The sequence below is a fragment of the Panulirus ornatus genome, chromosome 55, assembly GCF_036320965.1.
Source record: "Panulirus ornatus isolate Po-2019 chromosome 55, ASM3632096v1, whole genome shotgun sequence".
NCBI classification, from domain to species: Eukaryota; Metazoa; Arthropoda; class Malacostraca; order Decapoda; family Palinuridae; genus Panulirus; species Panulirus ornatus.
In genome coordinates this window covers 9,738,235-9,757,384 of record NC_092278.1, presented here as the reverse complement: position 1 = coordinate 9,757,384, position 19,150 = coordinate 9,738,235, and positions in this window count along the sequence as shown.

Genomic DNA, 19,150 nt, shown 5'->3' with positions numbered 1-19,150 from the left:
ATACATTATCTTGATAACTATATCATTAAAGTGACAGTATATTGTCATGGTGACTATATTGTCATTATGACTACAATCTCTTAGTGGCTATATTGCTAAGAATAACTACATGTGACTACATTTTCAATGTAGCTTATTTAATGCTGTTGATTTACCCTTGATATATATCATCATAAAAACGGATATTTCATTTTCTTTAAATTATGAGGTGAATACATTGTCATGATATGCTATATTGTTATAGTTTCAGTACTGTCATGGTGAATGTATATAATGTTGGCTACATTACAATGGAAGCCATAGTGGCAGGGTGGCTATATTTTCATGGTTTGATCATTTTGTTATTATTATTTTATTGTATTTTTGAATAAATTGTCATGGTAACTGTGTTACCATAATTTCTATATTGTCATTTGATTTATTAAATTGATGGCAATATTGTCATAGAGACTGTATTGTCATGTTGCCTGTATGGTTATCATGGTTATCTTGTCATCGTGACTCTATGGTCATGATGGCTATACTGTCATTAAGATTACATTCTCATGGTAACTATTTTGCCATCATGGCTTTTTGTCAGAATAGCTATATTGTTAAGTTAGCTATCTTATTGTGGTGGGTATTTTTTTTCATTTTGGTATATTGCCATGATGGGTATACTAGAATTTTGGCAAGATTAGCATGGTGATATAGTGTTCGCAGCCCAACTGTTGTTTTGGACATTTTTTCATGGGAATATATTATCTTGGTACCTACATTATCAAGGTTACTATATTTCATGCAAGCTACATTGTAAAGATGACGATATTGGCATGGCGGGTGTATTGTTATGTTTAAAATAACGCCATCCTAGCAACATCATCTTGGTCGCTATATCAACTTAATGGCTATATTGCTACGGTCAATTTCTTCGTTGGGGATGTATTTTGTCTTTACCTACAATTTGGTTGTGATTATATGATCATGATAATATTTCTATGACGGCTTATTTGGCATCTTGAGTGTATCTGTCTGGATATCATATCATTATGTAACTTAGTCTGTCATGCTTTTAAACGGTGATGGTGCTTATGTGAAAATGCTGATTACATTATCATCATTAATGTATGATTATTTTAACTATATAGCAATGGCAATATCTTTTTTCATCATTTTGGTATGTTGACTTCATTTTGATAGTAGTTATATTGGTATGAGCAGGTACATTTTCATGGTTCTCACATTGTTTTATGGGCTATACTGTATATACTATACTGTATAGTATTGATATATCCTATTTTGGACGCTATTTTCTCCTGGACACTATATACTTTAGAGGCTATATGTTTCCTATGATCCGAAAGCGACTATTTTGTCACGGTATCTATATTGTCAGGTGGTTATATTGATGTTGTGAACATATTCTGAATGTTTCTTTAATGTTGCGTTGACTATATTATATCAGTTATATGATCATGGTGGCATTGTTGTTATAGTGAATATATTGTAGTTGTGACTATACTATCATAATGGCTAAACTGTCATGGGAAATATGTTCATATGGTAATTGTAAAAAAATTTTCAAGTTTACTCTAATATCACAGTGATTGATTTATGTTGTAACATTATTGTTATGGTGGCTGTACAATCATGGTGGCTATATTGTCGTTTGATGCGTTTTCAATGTTACTATTTAGTGAATATGGCTTTAATGTCATTATAGCAATACTTTCCTTGGAAACAAATTTTCATAGTGACGCAATTGTCATTATGAAATAAAGTCATTTTGGCTATCTTCTAATTTGGGTTGCATTGTTATGTTATATATATCGTCACCTTAGCTATATTGGGAATGTGATTTTTTTATAGGTGGTATATTGTCATTTTTTAATCGTGCATATTCTGTTATAAGCGATATATTATCATGATACCCATATCATTAAGGTGAAAATATTGGCATGGCGACTATATTATCTTTATGACTGTATTCTTATGATAACAATATAGGTACCCTGATATATAGGCAACATGAAAAGACAATCACCCCTTGTAATGTAACAAAAAATAACAAATAGCCATCATGGCAATATATTCATTTAACAATATAGCCGCCATGGCAATATAGTTACCATATCAATATAATCTTAATGGAAATATAACTACCATGACCATATAGACACGATGACAATACAACCACCAAGATAATACAGGAACCATGACATTACATTATAACAATATAGCCACCAATTCAACAATTCAAATGACTGTATAGATATTATGGCAACAGTCACCATGACAATATACACACGAGTGGAATATAATCGACATAACAAAATGATTATATTATGAAAATATAGCCACTCTGCCACTGTGGCTTCCATTGGAATATAGCCAACATAATTATACATATACAATGACATTCCTGAAACCATAACAATATAGCATATCACGACAATGAAGTCCCCTAATGATTTAATCAAAATGAGAATCTCGTTTTATATTGATACATCCTCAAGGGCAAACCCAACACCAATATAAAAGCTACCGTGAAAATGTAGTCACCATGACATTATAACCATCATGATGAAATAGACACCACGACAATAAAGTTACTTTGGCAAGATTTCCAACATATCATTGTCATAATAACAATATAGTCAAAATGCCAATATATAGTTACCGGAATGTTATAGTTATCATGATAATGTATCTCTTACGACCAAAAATGCATGATTAAAAAATGAAAATATAGCAACCGTAAAAAAGGATCACGTTGCTAATGTAGCCAAGGTGATGATATATTTATGATAGAATTGTAACCAAAATAAGGAGATGGCCAAAATGACAGAATGTACATGAAAATAATTCCACTTGGAAAATATATTCTCCATGACACTATAGGTTCACTGACAATAAAGCTATCTTCATAAAAGCGTAAAATTAAAATACAGCAAACTAAAATATAGCCACCATGACAATACAAACATCTTGACAATAATATCACGATATAACTCAATCACCAGGACAATAAAGGTACCTTGACAGTAATCTTACAATGGCTTTATAAATATCATGAAAATATAGCCCCCATGTCGAGATATTTGCTATGACTATTTAGCCATTATGAAAATATAGTCACGACGACAATCTATTCACTATGACAATAAAGCTACCATGATCATACAACTGATATGACAATATAATCAAAGCAAAAATATAGAAACATTCAACTTATATTCACAATGGCAATATAACCACCTGACAATATAGATACTGTTAATAGAGAGTCGTTTTCGGGTCATAGCAAAAATATAGACCCACGGACAATATAGTCTCTGTGAAAAATCAGTGACTCAGACAGGATTTATCATCATGATATAATCATAACATTATAGCTGTCATGGAATTATAGTCAACATGACAAAATCATCACAATGAAATAAAACGACATTACAATATAGTTACCATAATCATACACCAATCATGATTATGTAATCAGCAGGTTGACATAAACAAGATCATGGTGTAAAAACCATGACAATTTAAGGGACATGATGAGATGATATCCATTCACTTACACTTACAATAGCACAAAAGTTTTCATGAACTTATAATCACAACAGTATTGTCACTAATTACAAAATATATCCCGAAAGACAAAGTTAGCCATAACAATATAGCCATCAAGTTGTATAGCGACCAAGATAATGTAGCCAGGACGGCATTATATTGAAAGTAAGAATACAACCACCATGCCAATGTCTTCACCATGACAATGTAGCTACCATGAAAATATAGTAACCTTGACTATGTAGCTACCATGATAAAATATACAATTGAAAAATATCCACAACAAGAGTTTAGCTCCTAAAACACTATATCGCTATGCCAATATCGCCAAAATGTTATTATTGCTATCATGATAATATACCGCCAGAAAAGAAATATATATACCCACTACTCGACAATATAGCTATTCTCACAATATTGCCAACATGAAAAGACAGTCACCTCCTTGTTATACAACAAAAATGACAAATAGCCATCATGGGGATATAGTGATTTAACAATACAGCCAATATGGTAATATAGTTACCATAACAATGTGATCTTAACGATAATGTAGCCAACATGACTATGTAGTCACGTTGACAATGCAACCACCGTGACAATACGGAAAACATTACAGTACCGTCGTAAGACAATATTGCCATCAATTTCACAAATTATATGACAATATAGATATTATGGCAACATAGTCACCATGACAATATACTCAGAAATGCAATATAATCGCCATGATAAAATTATCCTACTATGAAAATATAGCCACCTACCATTTTGGTTTCCATTGCCATGTAGAAAGAGTAATAAAAAATTTACCATGACAGTACTGAAACAATAACACTATCGCATATCAAGGCAATGTAGTCACCTGATAATTTAATCAAAATGACAATTTCTCTTCTATAATGGTATATCCTCAAGGGTAATATCAACACCATTAAAAAAGCTTCTACGAAAATACAGTCATTATGACATTACAAAAATCATGATAAAAAAGTCACCATGACAATATAGGTATCTTGGCAATATAGCCACTGTGACATTATAGTCATAATGATAATATAGTCGCTATGACAATATTGTCACCATGAAAATATAATTATCTTGATAATATTTCGCTTATGACAAAGTATGCAAGAGTTAAATAATGACAATATATCACCTATAAAAAGATCACCTTACTGATATAGCTAAGGTGACGATATATACATTATAGCAATGTAACTAAAATGAAAAGATAGCCAAAATGACGGTATGGTCATAATGACAATACTGCCACTATGAAAATATGTTCCCCATGACACTATAGCTACTCTGACAACAAAGCCATATTCACAAAAGAGCAACACTGAAAATACAGCAAACGAGAATATAGCCACCATCATAGTTGAGTCACCATGATAATAATGTCACGTTACAAATCATCACCATGTCATTAGTAACCTTGATAATAAACTTACAATGACTCTATAAATATTATGAAAATATAGCCTCCATGTCAACATGTCTGCCATGATAATCTGGCCATTATGATAATATAGTCATGAAGGCAATTTATTCACTATAACAATATAGCCACAGTGATCATATAACTGATGTGACAATACAGTCAAAGAAGCAAGAAAGAAATATACAAATCATATCCACTATGGCAGTATAACTACATGACAATATAGATACTGTGACAAATAGTCTCATTTTAATCTTAGCAAACATATAGCCGGCAGGACAACATAGTGTCTATAAGAAAATAGCGACCAAGACAGGATTTATCATTATAATATAGACACCTTGACAGTATAGACCATAAAACAATGTAACAATCATGAAACTGTACCCGCCAAAACATTATAGATATCATGAAATTTTAGTCAACATGACAAAATTATCATAATGAAATATCATCGGCATTACAATATAGTTACCATAATCATAGACCAATCATGATCATATAATCAGCAGGTTGACATAAACAATATCACAGTATAAAAACCATGAGAGTATAAGTGACATGATGATATGATATTCATACACTTACACTTACAATACCAAAGAAGCCGCCATGAATGTATTGTTATCATGATCAAATAATCACAACAATATTGTAGGTAGTGACAAATATATCCCCAACGACAAAATTAATCATTGCAATATAGCCATCAAATTGTTATAGCGACGAAGATACTGTAGCGAGCATTGTATTGAGAATTTCAATACAGCCACCGTGCCAATGTCGTCACCATGACAATAATAGCTACCATGAAAATATAGTAACGTCGATAATGTAGCTGCCATGGCAAAATATTCGAGATAGAAAATACCCAAAAGATAGCCACAACAAGAGTTTAGCTGCTAAGACGATATATCACCATGCCAATATCTTTAAAATGTTAGTATAGCCATCATGGCAATATATCAACAGAAAAAATACTCATCACAACGATATAGCTAACTTGACAATATACTACTCTGACAATATAGGTAACATTAAAAGACAGCCACCTCCTTCAAATATAAAAAAAAAATGACAAATAGCCATCATGGCAATATGGTAACTAAACAATATAGCGATCATGGCAATATGGTAACCAAACATTATAGCCATCATGGCAATATGATTACCATAGCAATGTATTCCTAACGGCAATATAGTCACTATGTCCTTATAGTCACGATGACAATACAACTACCATGACAGTACAGAAAACATCAAAATACAGTCTCTAAGACAATATTGCCAGTAATTCAACAAGTTAAATGACAATATAGTTACTATGGCAACACAATCACAATGACAATATACTCAGAAATGTTATATAATCGTCATAATAAAATAATCCTACCATGAAAATATAGTCACCCTGCACTATGGCTTCCATTAGAATATAGTCACAATAACAAAACTTTCACCACGACAGTACTGAAAGCATAATAATATAGCATATCATGACAATGTAGTCACTTGATCATTTAATGAAAAAAAAAAATTTCGCTTCTATTAAGGTATAACCTCAGGGACAAAATTTTATACACCATTAAAAAGCTGCCATGAAAATACAGTCACTATGACATAAATATCATGATAAAATAGTGATCATGGCAATATAGCCACTCTGAGATTATAGTCATTATGACAATATAGTCGCTATCAAAATACGTCACCTTAATAATAAAGTTATCAAAATGATATATCGCTTGTGACAAAATATGCATGATTAGAAAATGACAGAATAGCACCTATAAAAAAGATCACCTTGCCACTATAGTCAAGGTGACGATATATACATCATAGCAAGGTAAAGAAAAAGAGATGATAACCAGAACGAGGGTATGTTCATAATGACAATACTGCAACTATGAAAATATGTTCCCCACGAGTCTCCAGCTTCACTGACAATAAAGCCATCTTCACAAAAAGAGTTCTACTGAAAAAATAGCAAACGAACTATACAGCCATCAAGACAATACAGCCACAATGACAATAATCTCTCGATATAAATCAATCGCCGGTACATTAGCGTCACCTTGATAATGAATATACAATGAGTACATGAACATCATGAAAATATAGCGTCCATATAAATATATTTGTCGTGAAAATATAGCCTCCATATGAATATCTTTAAAATGACAGTTTCGCCATTCTGATAATATTGTCAGGACGCTAATATATTCACCATAACAATAAAGCCACTATGATCACATAAAGTATATGACAGTATAGTCAACGCACCAATAAACGCAATTATAAGTTATATCCACTATGAGAATACAGCCACATGAAAGTATAGATACTCTGACAAAATAGTCATTTTTGGATCATAGCAAACATATAGCGTCCAAGAGAATATAGTGCTCTATGACAAAATAGCGAAGAAGACAGGATTTATCATCACAATACAGTCACCTTGACAGTATAGCCATTAAAACAGTGGAACAACCATGAAAATGTAAATACCATAAAAATATAGCTTACATGAAAATATAGTTACTATGACAAATTCATTACAATGAAATACATACGATATCACATTATGGTTTCGATAATCATACACCAATCATGATCATATAAGATAAAACCTTCAAAACAAAGCAAGGGTAGCGACAACGCAGGGAGGAATAGCTATAACTTAGCTCTGAAAGACGACAGCAGCTCCGTACACGTCGGTAGCTGGTGAGCGACTGTCATCAGGTGACTACATTGTCATGATATGCTATATTATCATTGTTTCAATACTGTCGTAGTGAATGTATTATTATGTTAGCTATATTGCAGTGGCAGGGTGGCTAAATTTTCATGGTAGGATAATTTTGTTATCACGGTTATATTGCATTTGTGATAATAATGTCATGGTGACTGTGTTCCAGTAATATCTATATTATCATTTAATTTGTTGAAGCGATTGCAATATTGTCGTAGAGACTCTAATGTCATGTTGCCTGTATTGTCATGATGGTTGCATGTCATCTTGACTATATAGTCATGTTGGTTATATTCCAGTTATGATTACATGGTTATGGTAACTATATTGCCATGGTGACTATATTGATAGGTGACTACATTGCCACGATAGCTATTTTTCATTTTTGTCATACTGTAAGGAGGTGACTGTCTTTTCATATTGAATATATTATCAGGGTAGCTGTATTGTTAAGTTAGCTATATCATTGTGGTACTTATTTTCTTTTTCTGGTGGTATATTGCCATGATGCTTCGACTAACATTTTGGCGATATTGGCATGGTGATATAGTGTCTTAGCAAATAAACTGTTATTGTGGATATGTTCCATGGGATTTTATTATCATAGTAGCTACATTGTCAATGTTACTATATTTTCATGGTAGCTCCATTGTCATGGTGACGATATTGCCATTGTGGCTGTATTGTTATTTTCAATATAATGCCATCCTAACTACATTATCTTGGTCGCTATATTTACTTGCTGGGTATATTGCTATGGTTAATTTTGTCGTTGGGTATATATTTTGTCATTAACTACAATTTTGTTTTAATCATATGATCATGATAACAATATTTTCATGAAGGCTTATTTGGTAATGTGAGTACAAGTGCTATGGATATCATATTATCATGTCACTATATTGTCATGGTTTTTATACTGTGATGGTGTTTATGTCAGCTTCCTGATGATATCATCATGATTGATATATGATTATGGTAACTAAATTGTAATGCCGATTATAATTCATTGTGACAATTTTGTCATGTTGCCTGCATTTTTATGGTAGCTATATTGTTATGGCAGGTACATTTTCATTGTTGTTTCATTGTTTTATCGTCTATACTGTCAAGGTGACTATATCTTAATTACAAATCTTGTCTTGATCGTTATTTTGTCATGGACACTATATTGTCCTGGAGCCTATATGTTTGCTATGATCCGAAAGAGACTATTTTGTCACCGCATCAATATTGTCAGGTGCTTATATTGCCATAATGAATATAATTTGAATGCTTCCTTATTGTTGCGTTGATTGTATTGTCATGTCACTTACATGATCATGGCTATTTTGTCATAGTGAATATATTGCCGTCTTGACTATATTATCATATTGGCTAAATTGTCATGGTAAGTATGTTGACATGGAAGCCTTATTTTCATGATGTTTATATAGTCAGTGAATTATATCGTGACATTATTGTCATAGTGGCTGTACTTTTATGGTGGCTATATAGTCGTTTGCTGTATTTTCACTGTTACTCTTTTGTGAAGATTGCTTTATTGTCATTGTAGCTATAGTGTCATGGGGGATATATTTTCATAGCAGTAGCATTGTCATTATGAACATAACGTCATTTTGGCTATCTACTCATTTTGGTTATATTACGAAGATTTACATATCGTCACCTTGGCTATAGTGTCAAGGTGATCTCTTTTATAGTTGCTATATTGTCATTTTTTTAGTCATATATATTTTTTCATGAGCGATACATTATCGTGATAACTTTACTATTAATGTGACAGTATATTGTCATTTTGACAAAGTTTATATTATGACTATAATCTCTTAGTGGCTATATTGCTAAGATAACTATACTGTCATGGTGACTATTTCATGATGATGGTTATAATGACAGTTTGACTGCATTTTCATTGTAGCATATTTAATGGTGTTCATTTTCCCCTTGAAGATATATTATAAAAACGAAAATTTCCTTTTTTTTAAATTATCATGTGAATTTATTGCCATGATATGCGATATTGTTATACTTTCAGTACTTTCATGTTGAATGTATATTATGTTGGTTGCATCTCAATTAAAGTCATAGTGGCAGGGTAACTATATTTTCGTGGTTGGATCATTTTGTTATGACGATTTTATTGTATTTGTGAGTATATTCTCATGGTTACTGTGTTGCCGTAATTTCTATATTGTCCTGGACACTACATATCCTGAAATCTATATCGTCATATCAGTTATATGATCATGGTAGCTTTATTGTCATAGTGAATATCTTCTCGTCGTGACTATATTATCATAATGGCTAAATTGTCACAGGAAATATGTTGACATGAGGGCTATATTTTCATGATATTCATAAAGTCATTGAAAGATTACTATCAAGGTGACTCTAATAGCCTGGCGATTGATATATATCGTGATATTATTGTCACGATAGCTGCATTGTCATGTGCCTATTTTGTCGTTTCCTGTATTTTCAATGTTACTCTTTTGTGAAGATTGCTTTATTGTCATTGTAGCTATAGTGTCATGGGGAATATATTTTCGTAGTAGCAGTATTGTCATTATGAACATATCGTCATTTTGGCTATCTGCTCATTTTGGTTACATTGCGAAGATTTACATATCGTCACCTTGGCTATATTGGCAAGGTGATCTCTTTATAGTTGCTATATTGTCATTTTCTTTAATCATGCATATTTTTCATGAGTGATACATTATCTTTTATAACTATATCATTAAAGTGACAGTATATTGTCATGGTGACTATATAGTCATTATGACTACAATATCTTAGTGGCTATATTGCTAAGATAACTACATGTGACTACATTTTCATTGTAGCTTATTTAATGGTGTTGATTTACCCTTGGAGATATATCATTATAAAAACGGATATTTCATTTTGTTTAAATTATGAGGTGAATACATTGTCATGATATGTTATATTGTTATAGTTTCAGTACTGTCATGGTGAATGTATATCATGTTGGCTACATCACAATGGAAGCCATAGTGGCAGGGTGGCTATATTTTACTGGTTGGTCATTTTGTTATTAGTATTTTATTGTATTTTGAATATATTGTCATGGTGACTGTGTTGCCATAATTTCTATATTGTCATTTGATTTATTAAATTGATGGCAATATTGTCATAGAGACTGTATTGTAATGTTGCCTGTATGGTCATCTTTGTTGTCTTGTCATCGTGACTCTATGGTCATGATGGCTATACTATCATTAAAATTACATTCTTATGGTAACTACATTGCCATCATGGCTTTTTGTCAGAGTAGCTATATTGTTAAGTTAGCTATATTATTGTGGTGGGTAATTTTTTTCCTTTTGGTATATTGACATGATGGCTATACTAGAATTTTGGCAAGATTACCATGGTGATATAGTGTTCGTAGCCCAACTGTTGTTTTCGACATTTTTTCATGGGAATACGTTATCATAGTACCTACATTGTCAAGGTTACTATATTTCATGCAAGCTACATTGTAAAGATGACGATATCGGCTTGGCGGGTGTATTGTTATGTATAATAGAACGCCATCCTAGCTACATTATCTTGCTCGCTATATCAACTTGATGGCTATATTGCTACGGTCAATTTCATCGTTGGGGATGTATTTTGTCTTTACCTACAATTTGGTTTTGATTATATGATCATGATAATATTTCTATGAAGGCTTATTTGGCCTCTTGAGTGTATCTGTTTGGATATCATATCATCATGTAACTTAGTCTGTCATGCTTTTAAACGGTGATAGTGCTTATGTGAAAATGCTGATTACATTATCCTCATTAATGTATGATTATTGTAACTATATAGCAATGGCAATATCTTTTTTGATCATTTTGGTACGTTGACATTATTTTCACAGTAGTTATATTGGTATGGCAGGTACATTTTCATGGTTTTGACATTGTTTCATGGGCTATACTGTTAAGGCGGCTGTATAGTATTGATAAATTCTTTTTCGGACGCTATTGTCTCCTGGACACTATATACTTTAGGGGCTATATGTTTTCTATGATCCGAAAGCGACTATTTTGTCACGGTATCTATATTGTCAGATGGCTATATTAACGATGTGAACATATCCTGAATGTTTCTTTAATGTTGCGTTGACTATATTGTTATATCAGTTATATGGCCATGGTGGCTTTGTTGTTACAGTGAATATATTATAGTTGTGACTATACTATCGTAATGGCTAAATTGTCATGGGAAATATGTTGATATGGATGTTATATTCTCATGATACTTTTATGTGAATTGTAAAAGATTTTTCAAGTTTACTCTAATATCACAGTGATTGATTTATGTTGTAACATTATTGTTATGGTGGCTGTACAATCAAGGTGGCTATATTGTCGTTTGATGCGTTTTCAATGTTACTATTTGGTGAATATAGCTGTAGTGTCAGTGTAGCTATACTTTCATTGGGAACAAATTTTCATAGTGACGCAATTGTCATTATGAAATAAAGTCGTTTTGGCTATCTTGTAATTTGGGTTACATTGCTATGTTATATATATCGTCACCTTGGCTATATTGGGAAGGTTGATTTTTTTATAGGTGGTATATTGTCATTTTCTAATCGTGCATATTCTGTTATAAGCGATATATTATCATGGTATACATATCATTAAGTCATTAAGGTGAAAATATTCTCATGGCGACTATATTGTCTTTATGACTGTAATCTTATGATAATATAGGTAACCTGATATATAGGCAACATGAAAACGCAATCACCCCCTTGTAATATAACAAAAAATAACAAATAGCCATCATGACAATATATTCATTTAACATTATAACCACCATGGCAATATAGTTACCGTATCAATATAATCTTAATGGAAATATAACTACCATGACCATATAGACACGATGACAATACAACCACCAAGACAATACAGGAACCATGACATTACATTATGACAATATAGCCACCAATTCAACAAATCAAATGACAGTTTAGATATTATGGCAACAGTCACCATGACAATATACACACAACTGGAAAATGATCGACATAACAAAATGATTATATTATGAAAATATAGCCACTCTGCCACTATGGCTTACATTGGAATATAGCGAACATAATAATACATATACAATGACATTCCTGAAACAATAACAATATAGCATATCACGACAATGTAGTCCCCTAATGATTTAATCAAAATGAGAATCTCGTTTTATAATGATACATCCTCAAGGGCAAACCCAACACCAATACAAAAGCTACCGTGAAAATGTAGTCACCATGACATTATAACCATCATGATGAAATAGACACCATGACAATAAAGTTACTTTGGCAAGATATTCAACATGATATCATTGTCATAATAACAATATAGTCAAAATGACAATATATAGTTACCGGAATGTTATAGTTATCATGATAATGTATCACTTACGAAAAAAAATGCATGGTTTAAAAAATGAAAATATAGCAACCGGAAAAAAAGAACACGTTGCTAATATAGCCAAGGTGATGATATATATATGATAGAAATGTAACCAAAATAAGGAGATGGCGAAAATGACAGTATGTTCATAATGACAATAATTCCACTATGAAAATATATTCTCCATATGACTATAGGTACACTGACAGTAAAGCTACCTTCACAAAAGCGTAAAATTACAATACAGGAAACTACAATATAGCCACCATGACAATACAGCCATCTTGACAATAATATCACGATATAACTCAATCACCAGGACAATAGAGTCACCTTGACAGTAATCTTACAATGACTTTATAAATATCATGAAAATGTAGACCCCAAGTCAAGATATTTGCTATGACAATTTAGCCTTTATGAAAATATAGTCACGACGACAATCTATTCACTATGAAGATAAAGCTACCATGATCATATAACTGATATGATAATATAATCAAAGCAAAAATATAGAAACATTCAACTTATATTCACAATGGCAATATAACCACCTGACAATATAGATACTGTTAATAGATAGTCGTTCTTGGATCATAGCAAAAATATAGACTCCAGGACAATATAGTCTCTATGTAAAAACAGTGACTCAGAGAGGATTTATCATCATGATATGGTCATAACATTATAGCTGTCATGGAATTGTAGTAAACATGACAAAATTATCAAAATGAAATGGAACGACATTACAATATAGTTACCATAATCATACACCAATCATGATTATGTAATCAACAGGTTGACATAAAGATCATAGTGTAAAAACCATGACAATTTAAGTGACATGATGAGATGATATCCATTCACTTACACTTTCAATACCACATAAGTTTTCATGAAAATATTATCATGATCATATAATCACAACAGTATTGTCATTAATTACAAAATATATCCCGAAAGACAAAATTAGCCATAACAATATAGCCATCTAGTTGATATAGCAACCAAGATAATGTAGCCAGGACGGCATTATATTGAAAGTAAGAATACAACTACCATGCCTATGTCTTCACCATGACAATGTAGCTACCATGAAAATATAGTAACCTTGACTATGTAGCTACCATGATAAAATATACAATTGAAAAATATCCAAAACAAGAGTTTAGTTGCTAAAACACTATTTCGCTATGCCAATATCGCCAAAATGTTATTATTGCCGTCATGATAATATACCGCCAGAAAAAAATATATTTACCCACTACTCGACAATATAGCTATTCTGACAATATTACCAGCATGAAAAGACAATCACCTCCTTGTGATATAACAAAAATGACAAATAGCCATCATGGCGATTTAGGGATTTAACAATACAGCCACTATGGTAATATAGTTACATAACAATGTGATCTTAACGACAATGTAGCAAACATGACTATATACTCACGTTGACACTACAACCACCGTGAAAATAATTTGATAAATTATATGACAATATAGATATTATGGCAACATAGTCAACATAACAATATACTCAGAAATGCAATATAATCGCCCTGATAACATTATCCTACCATGAAAATATAGCCACCTACCATTTTGGTTTCCATTGCAATGTAGAAACAGTAATAAAAGATTTACCATGACAGTACTGAAACCATAACAGTATAGCATATCATGGCAATGTAGTCAGCTGATAATCTAATCTAAATGGCAATTTTACTTCTATAATGGTATATCCTCAATGGCAATATCAACACCATTAAAAAAGGTTTTACGAAAATACAGTCATTATGACATTATAAAAATCATGATAAAAAAGTCACCATGACAATATAGTTATCGTGGTAATATAGCCACTGTGATATTATAGTCATAATGATAATATAGTCGCTATGACAATCTTGTCACCATGAAAATATAATTATCATGATAATATTTCGCTTATGACAAAGTATGCAAGAGTTAAATAATTACAATATATCACTTACAAAAAGATCACATTTCCAATATAGCTAAGGTGACGATATATACATTATAGTAATGTAACTAAAATGAAAAGATAGCCAAAATGACGGTATGGTCATATGACTATACGGCCACTATGAAAATATGTTCCCCGTGACACTATAGCTACACTGACAACAATGACATATTCACAAAAGAGCAACATTGAAAATACAGCAAACGAGAATATAGCCACCATCATAGTTCAGTCACCATGATAATAATGTCACGATACAAATCATCACCATGTCATTAGTCGCCTTGATAATAAACTTACAATGACTATATAAATATCATGAAAATATAGCCTCCATGTCAACATGTCTGCCATGATAATCCGGCCATTATGATAATATAGTCATAACGGCAATTTTTTCACTATAACAATGTAGCCACAGTGATCATAAAACTGATATGACAATACAGTCAAAGAAGAGAAAAAGAAATATACAAATCATATTTACTATGGCAGTATAACTACATGACAATATAGATACTGTGACAAATAGTCGCTTTTGAATCATAGCAAACATATAGCCGGCAGGACAACATAGTCTCTATGACAAAATAGCGAACAAGACAGGATATATCATTATAATATAGACACCTTGACGGTATAACCATAAAACAATGTAACAATCATGAAACTGTACCTGCCAAAACATTAGAGATATCATGAATTTTAGTCAACATGACAAAATTATCATAATGAAATATCATCGGCATTACAATATAGTTACCATAATCATTGACAAATCATGATCATATAATCAGCTGGTTGACATAAAAAATATCACAGTATAAAAACCATGACAGAATAAGTGACATGATGATATGATATCCATACACTTACACTTACAATATCAAAGAAGCCGCCATGAATATATTGTTATCATGATCATATAATCAGAGCAATATTTTAGGTAGCGACAAATATATATCCAACAACAAAATTAATCATAGCAATATAGCCATCAACTTATTATAGCGACCAAGATAATGTAGCGAGGATTGTATTGAGAATTACAATACAGCCACCGTGCCAATGTCGTCACCATGACAATATAGCTACCATGAAAATATAGTAACGTTGATAATGTAGCTGCCATGGCAAAATATTCATGATATAAAATACCGAAAAGATAGCCACAACAAGAGTTTAGCTGCTAAGACGATATATCACCATGCCAATATCTCTAAAATGTTAGTATAGCCATCATGGCAATATATCAACAGAAAAAATACTCATCACAACGATATAGCTAACTTGATAATATACTACTCTGACAATATAGGTAACATTAAAAGACAGCCACCTTCTTGAAACATAAAAGAAAAAAAATGACAAATAGCAATCAAGGCAATATGGCAACTAAACAATATAGCCATCATGGCAATATGGTAACCATACAATATAGCCATCATGGCAATATGATTACCATAGCAATGTATTCTTAATGGCAATATAGTCACCATGTCGTTATAGTCAAGATGACAATACAACTACCATGACAATACAGAAAACATCAAAATACAGTCTCTAAGACAATATTGCCATTAATTCAACAAGTTAAATGACAATATAGATATTATGGCAACAGAATCACGATGACAATATACTCAGAAATGTTATATAATCGTCATAATAAAATGATCCTACCATGAAAATATAGTCACCCGGCAACTATGGCTTCCATTGCAATATAGCCACAATAACAAAACATTCACCACGACAGTACTGAAACCATAACAATATAGCATATCATGACAATGTAGTCATTTGATCATTTAATGAAAAAAAAAAATTTCGCTTCTATTATGGTATAACCTCAGGGACAAAATTTTATACAACATTAAAAAGCTTCCATGAAAATAGTCATTATGACATAAATATCATTATACAATAGTGATCATGGAAGTATAGCCACTCTGAGATGATAGTCATTATGACAATATAGTCGCTATCAAAATACTGTCACCTTAATAATAAAGTTATCAAAATGATATATCGCTTGTGACAAAATATGCATGATTAGAAAATGACAGTATAGCACCTATAAAAAAGATCACCTTGCCACTATAGTCAAGGTGACGATATATACATCATAGTAACGTAAAGAAAAAGAGATGATAACCAGAACGACGGTATGTTCATAATGACAATACTTCAACTATGAAAATACGTTCCCCACGATTCTCCAGCTTCACTGACAATAAAGCCATCTTCACAAAAAGAGTACTATTGAAAAAATAGCAAACGACTATTCAGCCATCAAGACAGTACAGCCACCATGACAATAATCTCTCGATATAAATCAATCGCCAGGACATTAGCGTCACCTTGATAATGAATATACAATGAATAACTGAACATCATGAAAATATAGCGTCAACATGAATATATTTGTCGTGAAAATATAGCCTCAATATGAATATCTTTAAAGTGACAGTTTCGCCATTCTGATAATATAGTCAAGACACTAATATATTCACCATAACAATAAAGCCACCATGATCATATAAATGATATGACAATATAGTCAACGCAACAATGAACGCATTTATAAATTATATCCACTCTGAGAATACAGCCACATGAAAATATAGATACTATGACAAAATAGTTATTTTTGGATCATAGCAAACATATAGCGTCCAAGAGAATATAGTTTCTATGACAAAATAGCGAAGAAGACAGGATTTATCATCACAATACAGTCACCTTGACAGTATAGCCAATAAAACAGTGGAACAACCATGAAAATGTACCTACCATAACAATATAGCTTACATGAAAATATAGTTGCTATGACAAACTCATTACAATGAAATACAAGCGATGTCACATTATAGTTTCGATAATCATACACCAATCATGATCATATAAGATAAAGCCTTCAAAACAAAGCAAAGTTAGCGACAACGCAGGGAGGAATAGCTACAACCTAGCTCTGAAAGACGACAGCAGCTCCGTACACGTCGGTAGTTGGTGCGCGACTGTCATCAGCTGACTACATTGTCATGATATGCTGTATTGTCATGGTTTCAGTACTGTCGTAGTGAATGTATTATTATGTTAGCTACATTGCAGTGGCAGGGTGGCTAAATTATCATGGTAGGATAATTGTGTTATCTTGGTTATATTGCATTTGTGATAATACTGTCATGGTGACTGTGTTAAGGTAATATCTATATTATCATTTAATTGTTGAAGCGATTGCAATATTGTCGTAGAGACTCTAATGTCATGTTGCCTGTATTGTCATGATGGTTGCATGTCATCTTGACTATATAGTCATGTTGGTTATATTCCAGTAATGATTACATTATTATGGTAAATATACTTTCATGGTGACTACATTGATAGGTGACTACATTGCCATGATAGCTATTTTTCATTTTTCTTATACTGTAAGGAGGTGTCTGTCTTTTCATATTGAATATATTATCAGGTAGCTATATTGTTAAGTTAGCTATATCATTGTGGTGCTTATTTTCATTTTCTGGTGGTATGTTGCCATGATGCCTAGACTAACATTTTGGCGATATTGGCATGGTGATACAGTGTCTTAGCAAATAAACTGTTATTGTGGATATGTTCCATAGGATTTTATTATCATAGTAGCTACATTGTCAATGTTACTATATTTTCATGGTAGCTCCATTGTCATGGTGACGATATTGCCATTGTGGCTGAATTGTTATTTTCAATATAATGCCATCCTAACTACATTATATTGGTCGCTATATTTACTTGCTGTCTATATTGCTATGGTTAATTTTGTCGTTGGGTATAAGTTTTGTCATTAACTACAATTTTGTTTTAATCATATGACCATGATAACAATATATTCATGGCAGCTTATTTTGTAATGTGAGTGCAAGTGTATGGATATCATATTATCAGGTCACTATATTGTCATAGTTTTTATACTGTGATGGCTTCTT